Genomic DNA, 8,754 nt, shown 5'->3' with positions numbered 1-8,754 from the left:
CCAAGACGGTGTCACCACCAGAGCTTTTGCAGGCGAAGACCGCATTTGTCAGGATAAGCTGTACTAGTTGTCCCCTTTCTAATTGGCCGTTGTTGGCTCCCTTCCCGCTCAATATTTGGGAAGAGGACCAGGGCCTATATAAGTAGAACTAGCCACCACATTAGGGAAGGGGGATAGCTCACCGAGATCATCTTGGACTGGATCCACTCCATCCTTGCACCCACTAGTTCGTAGAGCACAAGAACACCTCAACCTCAGGAGGCTGTTCTTCCCCTTGTACTGCTCATCATCAGCCCAAGAGGCAATCCACCACCACCACACTGGAGTAGGGTATTACACCACAACGGTGGCCCGAACCAGTATAAATCTTGTGTCTTTGTGTTGTGAGTTCGCCGAGTTCGTCCGTGAGATCTTAGCAAGCTAGGGCGTAGATCGGTAGGGAGGAAATCTCTGCACGCACCCCAGTGTTCGAACCTTGAGGGTTTTGCCGGAACCCGTGATCCGACAAAAAGGATAAATCACAAATGGAAAATATTGCATAAGTCTTAGCAATTTTAGCATATCCAAGATTTATAAAGGTAGGAGGGTCTCTAGGAACAATTGGGATGATCAAAGGATGAAGGAAAATGATGACTCGTTTGTATTAACATTCACAAAGGGCGTATTCAAATTCCAAAAATTTGGAATTAGGGTTTGAGAGGTTTTGTGATGATGCAAATGAGGTCTTGCCCACTGACAAAGACATGAGCAAGATTTTGAAAGGTTGGAAATGGCAAGAATTCTCAGAGTCATCCAGCAAACTCAGGAGAAATATTTCGAAAATGATTGCCAGGAAGGAATAACAGCACAAAAATTGATAACCCAATTTTGGGGCTGTTACAGTCCATTGTCTCTTGCACATGATATTGGTCGAGATCACCCACATTGTTGTCATGGAGATCAACTTCGTTGTCATCCTCCTCGTACTCATCATTCTCCTCTTCAAAAGCTTCATTTTGGTTGTTTGGAATCGGGCTCAATGTTGGCCAATCTTGTTGCGTGAAATGCGGTTCACTCATTTGATCTTGGTTCATGGGTGGGGGAGTTCTAGCAACCAACGGGAGGGGTTCCAGTTCAAGTCCAAATGCAAAGTAGACTCAACCTTCTTGGAGGCAAATAACTCAAGAGCCTTGCCTAGAGATTCGGAAACCGTCTCCTTGTATGCAACCCAATGTTGCAAAGAGTTCACACGCATTGTCTTCCAACTGATGGTGCATTCCAAAACCAACATTATACCTTCCCTTGAACTCAACAACGTCACTTGGGTCCATCCAATTCAAATCCTTCCTCACTTGTTCCAAGAGCTCCGCATAGCTAGGACTACTCTCAAACACCATGTCAAGCTCATCCGGGTCCGGCTCAACATTGCCTTTCAAAAAGGCCTCTTTATCCACATGATGAACATAAACACATGTTCTTCCCATCCCTACAATAATAAAAACATACATATATCAAGTAAGTACTTAACCAAATATTTGCACAAAATACATAAGCCCTAACATAGATATGAAACAATAACCCTAACCCCCAATTAACAATAACCACAACCCTAACAATAGCATAACCCTAACCCCAACCCCAACATTAAAACACACATAACCCTAACCCTAGCATAGTATGAAGCCTAACCCTACCAAATTAGCAAAGAAACCTAACAAGTTTCAACACAAATTTCCAAATCCAAGCCAAAACTAGGGTTTCCCCAAACTAGCAAGATTTGAGCAAATGTTCCAATTCCTATGGATGAAAAGAGGGGATCGGAGGAGATTACCTTAAGGGAGGGTTTGCCTTCGAAATCCACAGACAAATACTCCCGATTTGCAAGATTTGAGAAGGATTTAAGAGGCAGGGAGAGGGGGAGAGAGGGGGGCGCTTAGCTTCAGGTTGTGGGTGGGGTGGGGTGGGTGGGTGTGGGGGTGGGGCCAGCCTAAGTGACAAACAAACAGTGCAGCGCCTAAGGACAGGGCGCTGCACATTACAAGTGTGGCGCCCAAGCGATAGGCGCTGCACATTACAGTATGTGGCGCCCAGTGGTTTGGCGCTACACCACTGGCTGTGGGGCCGCGCCTGGCCCCGGGCTGCCACGCTGGCCGGGGGTGCAACGCCTAAGGAAAAGGTGCTGAAGGATAGTGTGCGGCGCCTTGCTGTCGGGTGTCACACGAAAGGGTCAGCAGCATGAATTTTTTTCTAAAGCAGTTCAAATCTTGAATTGGTTTTGTCCACAGGTCAAATATGTGTTTTTTGCCCGCGACGCACGCGGCGCGTCTGGAGAGCGCGCGAACACCCAGAAGCGTTTGACCCAGCCTGTCGGCATTCGCCATGAGCCCACAGGTCATTCGCCTCTGCCTTTTCACCACCTGGTTAAAACCAGCCGCGACATAGCCTGCAAGGATCGAACGGGAGGTAGCACGCTGAAGACTCAGTTGGCCAGCATGGAACGACCAACGAGCAACGCGATCGGGGGCGCTCTGGGAGGCCGAGTTGCCCAGCCACCTTATAGGTTTAAATTCAAACTAGCTTTATACAATGTAAGTACACATGCTCATGAAGAGACTATAATACACGTCAAGCAGATATCTAGCCGTGATTGGTTTGATAGGGTGATAGGCGAGATTAGTATACTACTCAAAATGAATATGGAACATGAAGAGGAGAGATTGATAGAGTACTCGAGGCGAATAGGCGACATGAAGAGGAGAGATGGATAGAATAGTCGAGACAATGAGGGGTATTCAGATCCTTAGATTTTACCACTTTGTTTCATACATGTTGCTTGCGAACTATGTTGTATATGTTGGCTTAGAATGTATTATGCGATGCAATGGACTTATGTGATGAATGAGAATGTGTGCGACTATATATGTGCGTATGTGAGAATGTTCTTTTTGTATTTTCAATTGCAGGATTGGCTGAAAAAATGCATGCTCCAATTAAGAATTGTACGTGGTTCCAAACTTAAAACTACTTTGACTAACAAAGTATTCCAACTAGTTTGGTGTACGATCCCCACCTCACTCCCCGCGCCAGAATCTAATTAGAAGCGGTTCTTCCTTTGGAATCGCCTGAGGTGGGAAGCATTGGAGGAGGTTATAGAACCACCTCCGACTATGAGTATTAGTGATGATAGCTAAGAGGAGGAATCCAAAACCGGCTCGAAAGCCTGTTTTTGTACTAGTGGAAGCTTCTTTTCTTTATTGATGGATTCATGTTTGTGGGCAACAACGAGTCTTCTCTGAAGGTGAGCTCGGCTCAACTATGTGGTCGTGCTCAAAGCATGGTCTTCTTGGTGGCTATAGCGGTAATACCAACATGACTCTCAGGTGAGAGTCTTCATCTCCTGAAAGATCGGTGCTCTTCGTACCAAGGCAAGGGGCAGCCCCCAATCCCCTGAGATGGAGAAGATCGATACTGAGCCAACTCAATCTCCTAGCAGAGGAGGCCATGTTCTTCACAAGTTGGTTGTTTCTTCTCCTCGAGATCTAGTTTCTGCCACCATGGTGGTGATTCATTCATGGTGGAGAGATTCATTGCATTCTTCAAAGGTTTTATTGTTTTTTTTCCAAACACTAAGTGCATGTTTGTTACAAGGGTTCTTTCACAACATTGCTTCAGATGTAGTATTGAGATAGTCGTGTTGGTGAACGGGTCAATATACATAAAAATGCTATACGGTTTTAGTCACACTACTACAACTAGCTTTTTATAAGGGACATTTTCATTCAATAGATATATCAAGTTGATACAATCGCACTGAGTGAATGCCCAGTGCCCACACAATAAGAACATAGTTGATGCACCACGTCAATTAAGTCTTGATCGCAGACTCGTAGTATCTCTTTCTGGTCAACCCAAGAAGTACCACGGACCCTCCTAGCTAGGGGTGCAAATTGCTAAGCATTGGGCTACCCTTCAACACACTTTAGTACACTAAAGTTTCTTTCTTTCGAAATTGATATAATTTTGCAAATTTAGTTCATTTTGTTGAACAAAAGAGGGTTGGAATGCACCCTAAAGGTTACCCATTTACATCCCTAGTCCTAGCATTGCATCAAACTCCAAGGTATCCACGTATAGTGCAGGAACACCGTCCACCCAAGTGGCGAGTATTAGTGTAAGAAAGTGTGAGTGTGTGAGGTAGAGGCGGTGATTTGGGTTTTGAACTCAAGAAGGTTGGTTAGTGATACGTCTCCGTCGTATCTAATTTTTTTTTATTGTTTCATGCCAATATTATACAACTTTCACATATTTTTGGTAACTTTTTATATGATTTATTGGACTAACCTATTGATCCAGTGCCCAGTGCCAGTTTCTGTTTGTTGCATGTTTTTTTCCGCAGAAAATCCATATGAAATAAGTCCAAACGCGATAAAAATTTATGGAGAATTATTTTGGAATTTATGTGATTTTTGGGAGGTGGAATCAATGCTAACGGAGGCCCATGGCCTCCACAACCCACCAGGGTGCGCCGGGCACCCCCGGCGCGCCCATGTGTCTTGTTCCCTCCCTGTAAGGAGGTTGGAGCCCTCCTTCTGGCGCAAGAAAGATAATTTGTGTAAAAAATCGTGTAAAAACTTCAGCACAATCGGAGTTACGGATCTCCGGAAATTTAAGAAACGGTGAAGGGCCAGATCTGAGAAACGCGAAACAGAAGAGAACAGGGGGATAGATCCAATCTCGGAGGGGCTCCTGCCCCTCCACCTCCATGGAGGCCATGGACCAGAGGGGGAACTCTCCTCCCATCTAGGGGGGAAGCCAAGAAATAAGAACGAGGGGGGCTCTCTCCCCCTCTCTCCCGGTGGCGCCGGAGTGTCGCCGGGGCAAGGATCGTGACGACGATCTACATCAACAACCTTGCTACCATCAACACCAAGTTTCTCCCCCTCTATGCAGCGGTGTAACACCCCTTCTCCCTGCTGTAATCTCTACTTAAACATGGTGCTCAACTCCATATATTATTTCCCAATGATCTATGGTTATCCTATGATGTTTGAGTAGATCCGTTTTGTCCTGTGGGTTAATCGTGATCTTGGTTGGTATGATTGTATATTTTATTTATGGTGCTGTCCTACGGTGCCCTCCGTGTTGCGCAAACGGAGGGGCCCCCGCTGTAGGGTGTTGTAATATGTTCATGGTTTGCTTATTGTCGGTGTTGCGGGGGTGACAGTAGCCTAAACGTGGATAAGTGGGTTATGACGTATGGGAGTAAATAGGACTTGATACTTAATGCTATGGTCGGGTTTCACGACCTTAATGATCTTTAGTAGTTGCGGATGCTTGCTAGGGGTCCAATCATAAGTTCATATGATCCAAGTAGAGAAAGTATGTTAGCTCATGCCTCTCCCTCATATAAAATTACAAGAATGATTACCGGTACTTGTTATCGATTGCCTAGGGACAAATGACTTTCTAGTTGACAAAAGCTATCCACTTTTATTACCTTGCAATTTATTAGTAGTTTTATTCTCGCAAAGTACTCATAGTTTTATTCTTGCAAAATAGTTTCATAGTTGTTCTAGGTAAATCAAACATTAAAGTGTGCGTAGAGTTGTATCGGTGGTCGATAGAACTTGAGGGAATATTTGTTCTACATTTAGCTCCTCGTTGGGTTCGACACTCTTATTTATAGAAGAAGGCTACAAACGATCCCCTACACTTGTGGGTTATCAGTTAGTTGCTTCTCCCGGAATGTCTCAAAGTGACCCACTAGGACTCAAAGAGACCTCTAGAATCTCGGATCACCATCAGAATTATGTTCCACCCTCTTAAAGTGTGCCTATAAAGGTTCACACATACTCAAACATTGTTTGAGTACAAATACATGATAACTAATTAGCAGCGACCTCTGGCAAGATGCGTCGACTTTGAAATATGCATATAAATCATATCGGGTGAAGTTTAACTTTAAGTTATTTCTCCACAATACTACACAAACATAATGCGAGTACATGACTTGTTAATTTGGTCAGCCTGACTATCTTTTCATTAGATTATTGAATACAATTAACTGTTTAACAAGTGGCATGGTCATGCATTCATGAAAACTCATGGCTCCAAAGACCTAGTGTCGTGGATGGACACGATCACCTAAGGGGTCATCGGGCTCCTTTGTGGTTCGGCAAGGGGGAAGATCACGTTGCACAAAGAGTGGAGGCCATGGAACAACACGACGACGGTGACGCTGGTGGTTGTTACCCAGGTTCGGGCCGCCGTGAGGCGTAAAACCCTACTCCTGCTTTGGTGGATTTGATGGGAGAACCCAAAGAACATGCAACGCTCGAGCCCGACAAGGTGCAATGTGGGGAGCAACTACACGCGTACAAGTATGCAAGGGTCTGAATCCTCTACTCTGTTGCCTTGGACCTCCTTTTATAGCTTAAGGGGTGACCACAGTGGCAAAACAGATTTTATCTAGTGATTAGATGGCTAACAATGTCATCATACCTAACTCTGACAGTTAGGACAAAGTGTATTAAATGTACTGGTAGGTGTCATGCTGTGGACGCAGCCCAGCAAGCACTAGTGGAATCAGGAGATTTGTCGTCTACTGACTCTTTGCCGTCAGCTAGCGGACGACAAAGAAAGGCTTTGCCATCAGCCACCAGGAAACGGACGGCAAAGGGGCAGCGGACAACAAAGAAAGGCTTTGCCATCCGCTAGCGGACGGCAAAGAAGCTTTGCCGTCTGCTAGCTGACGGCAAAGAGGGTGGATGGCGGGCTTCAGAGGATGACCTAATGGCCATTTTCTTTGCCGTCCGCTGGCGGATGGCAAAACTTCTTTGCCGTCGGCCAGCGGACGACAAACAAACTGGCCGTTTTAACAACCGTTTCCCCCCGACCCTACCCCACTAGGTACGCTCTTTGCCGTCTGCTAGCAGACGACAAAGAGCTGTGCCCTACTAGCAGAAAAGGGGCCGCGCTCGCGCCCCCACCCCTCTCTCTCTCTCGATCTCCTCCTTCACCACCCGCGCCGCCGCCCTCGACCGCCGCTCCGCCCCGCCACCTCGCCTCGCCGTCCCGTCCCATCGCCCCACCGCCCCGCCGCCACGCCGCCCTGCCCCATCGCCCCACCACCCCGCCGCCCCATCACCACACCGCCCCGCCGCCACGCCGCCCCGGCCCGGCGCCCCGCCCCGGCTTGCCGCCCCACCCTCACTGCCCCGCCCCGGCTTGCCGCACCAGCCCCGCCGCCGCCGCCCCGGCTTACCGCCCCGGCGGCGCCCCGCCCCGGCGCCGCCGCCTCCTCCACCACCGCCGGAGCCAAGGTGTTTTTTCTACTGTTTTTTGTGTTTAGGTTTAGGTTATTGTGGTAGGATTAGGTTACTGCCAGATTTAGGTTTAGATAATTATAAGAAGACAAAAAATTGAAAAAGGAAGAATAAGTAGAAGAAGAGGAAAAAGGTAAAAAGGAAGAGGGTTGCCGAGGGGTAGATGGTGGAGCCAGTGGGTCCCGCCGGTCCCGACGCCCATGCCGAGAACCCCCCGGTCCGAGTGCTGACCCATCGACCGTGCGTCGCCATACCTGAGGGCGCCCGGGGACGAGCGGGTTAGGGGTTCCTCGGTGTCGATGGAACCCTAAATAGCAATTATTGTCGGTGCGAGATACATGTGGCCGTCGGTGTCGAATACTACATCCACGTCCCAAAAGTGACGCCAACGTCCGGCGTCCCAAAGCAACTGTTCTCGGCGTCGATGGCGGTCGAACATCATCGCGAATTTGCGTGGCAGCCTCTGCGATGACGACTAAAAGGCAAGTGTTGAAACTTGAAACACCCAAACTGACTCAAGTCGGTTTGGTTGTTTGAAATTTCAAAACTTGGCTTTAATCCTCATCGTAGAGGCTGCCAGACAAATTCGCAATGGTGTTCGACCGTCATCGGCCACCAGAACTATTGTTGCGGGACGCCGGGCGCCGGCTTCACTTGTGGGATATGGATCTAGTGTTCAACGCCGAGCACCACATGTATCTCGCACCGATGATACTTGCTATTTAGGGTTCCATCGACGCCAAGGACCCCCTAACCCGCTCGTCCTGTTGTAAATATTTAGTTAGGTCGATGGAAGAAACAAAATTGCTATGTTACTTATCTTTCGATTTAAATGTGCAGTTATTTCATCGCTGCGAGGGTCTAGTGTTCGACGGGCTCCGCCCCTGCGTTCGTTGGTGAGCACAAATGGCATCTCCTCCTCCCCCCTTCATTTGCTCTGTTCCGGTCTTCGTGCCGATGAAACTTGCTAGCTATAGGTGTCAATCATCAGTATGCGTAACCACTATGCGTCTCCCGTTCGAAAGGGTTACATCTATAAATATGCATGCATTTGCATATTTATAATCGTGATTCTTTCGAATTGTCCAACATTATCCATGGACAGCCCGAGTATGTGTAGATTGGGTTCGTTTTCCCATATGCTCTGCTCCGGATCCGATGCAGAATTTCGTCAGTGCCTCCCTGTTGTTCTCCGGGTACACATCCTCTCTACTTATTGCCGAGACGTGTATCAGGAGAACAGCGGGGAGGTGCTGCCGAAATTTTGCGTCGGATCTGGAGCAGAGCATGGGAATATGAACCCAATCTACACATACTCGGGTCGGATTAGGACCTATCTGTACCTATTAGCGTGTAGGTTGCATGGACGTAATAAAACTGACAAACTCGATTAACTAATGGATATGGTTTGCTTAATTATGTATATATTTCTTGTGTGTCCAGTAGGAAT

This window comes from Triticum aestivum, chromosome 7D, assembly GCF_018294505.1.
Source record: "Triticum aestivum cultivar Chinese Spring chromosome 7D, IWGSC CS RefSeq v2.1, whole genome shotgun sequence".
In the NCBI taxonomy this organism is placed as follows: domain Eukaryota; kingdom Viridiplantae; phylum Streptophyta; class Magnoliopsida; order Poales; family Poaceae; genus Triticum; species Triticum aestivum.
Note: the sequence above shows the minus strand (reverse complement) of the source record.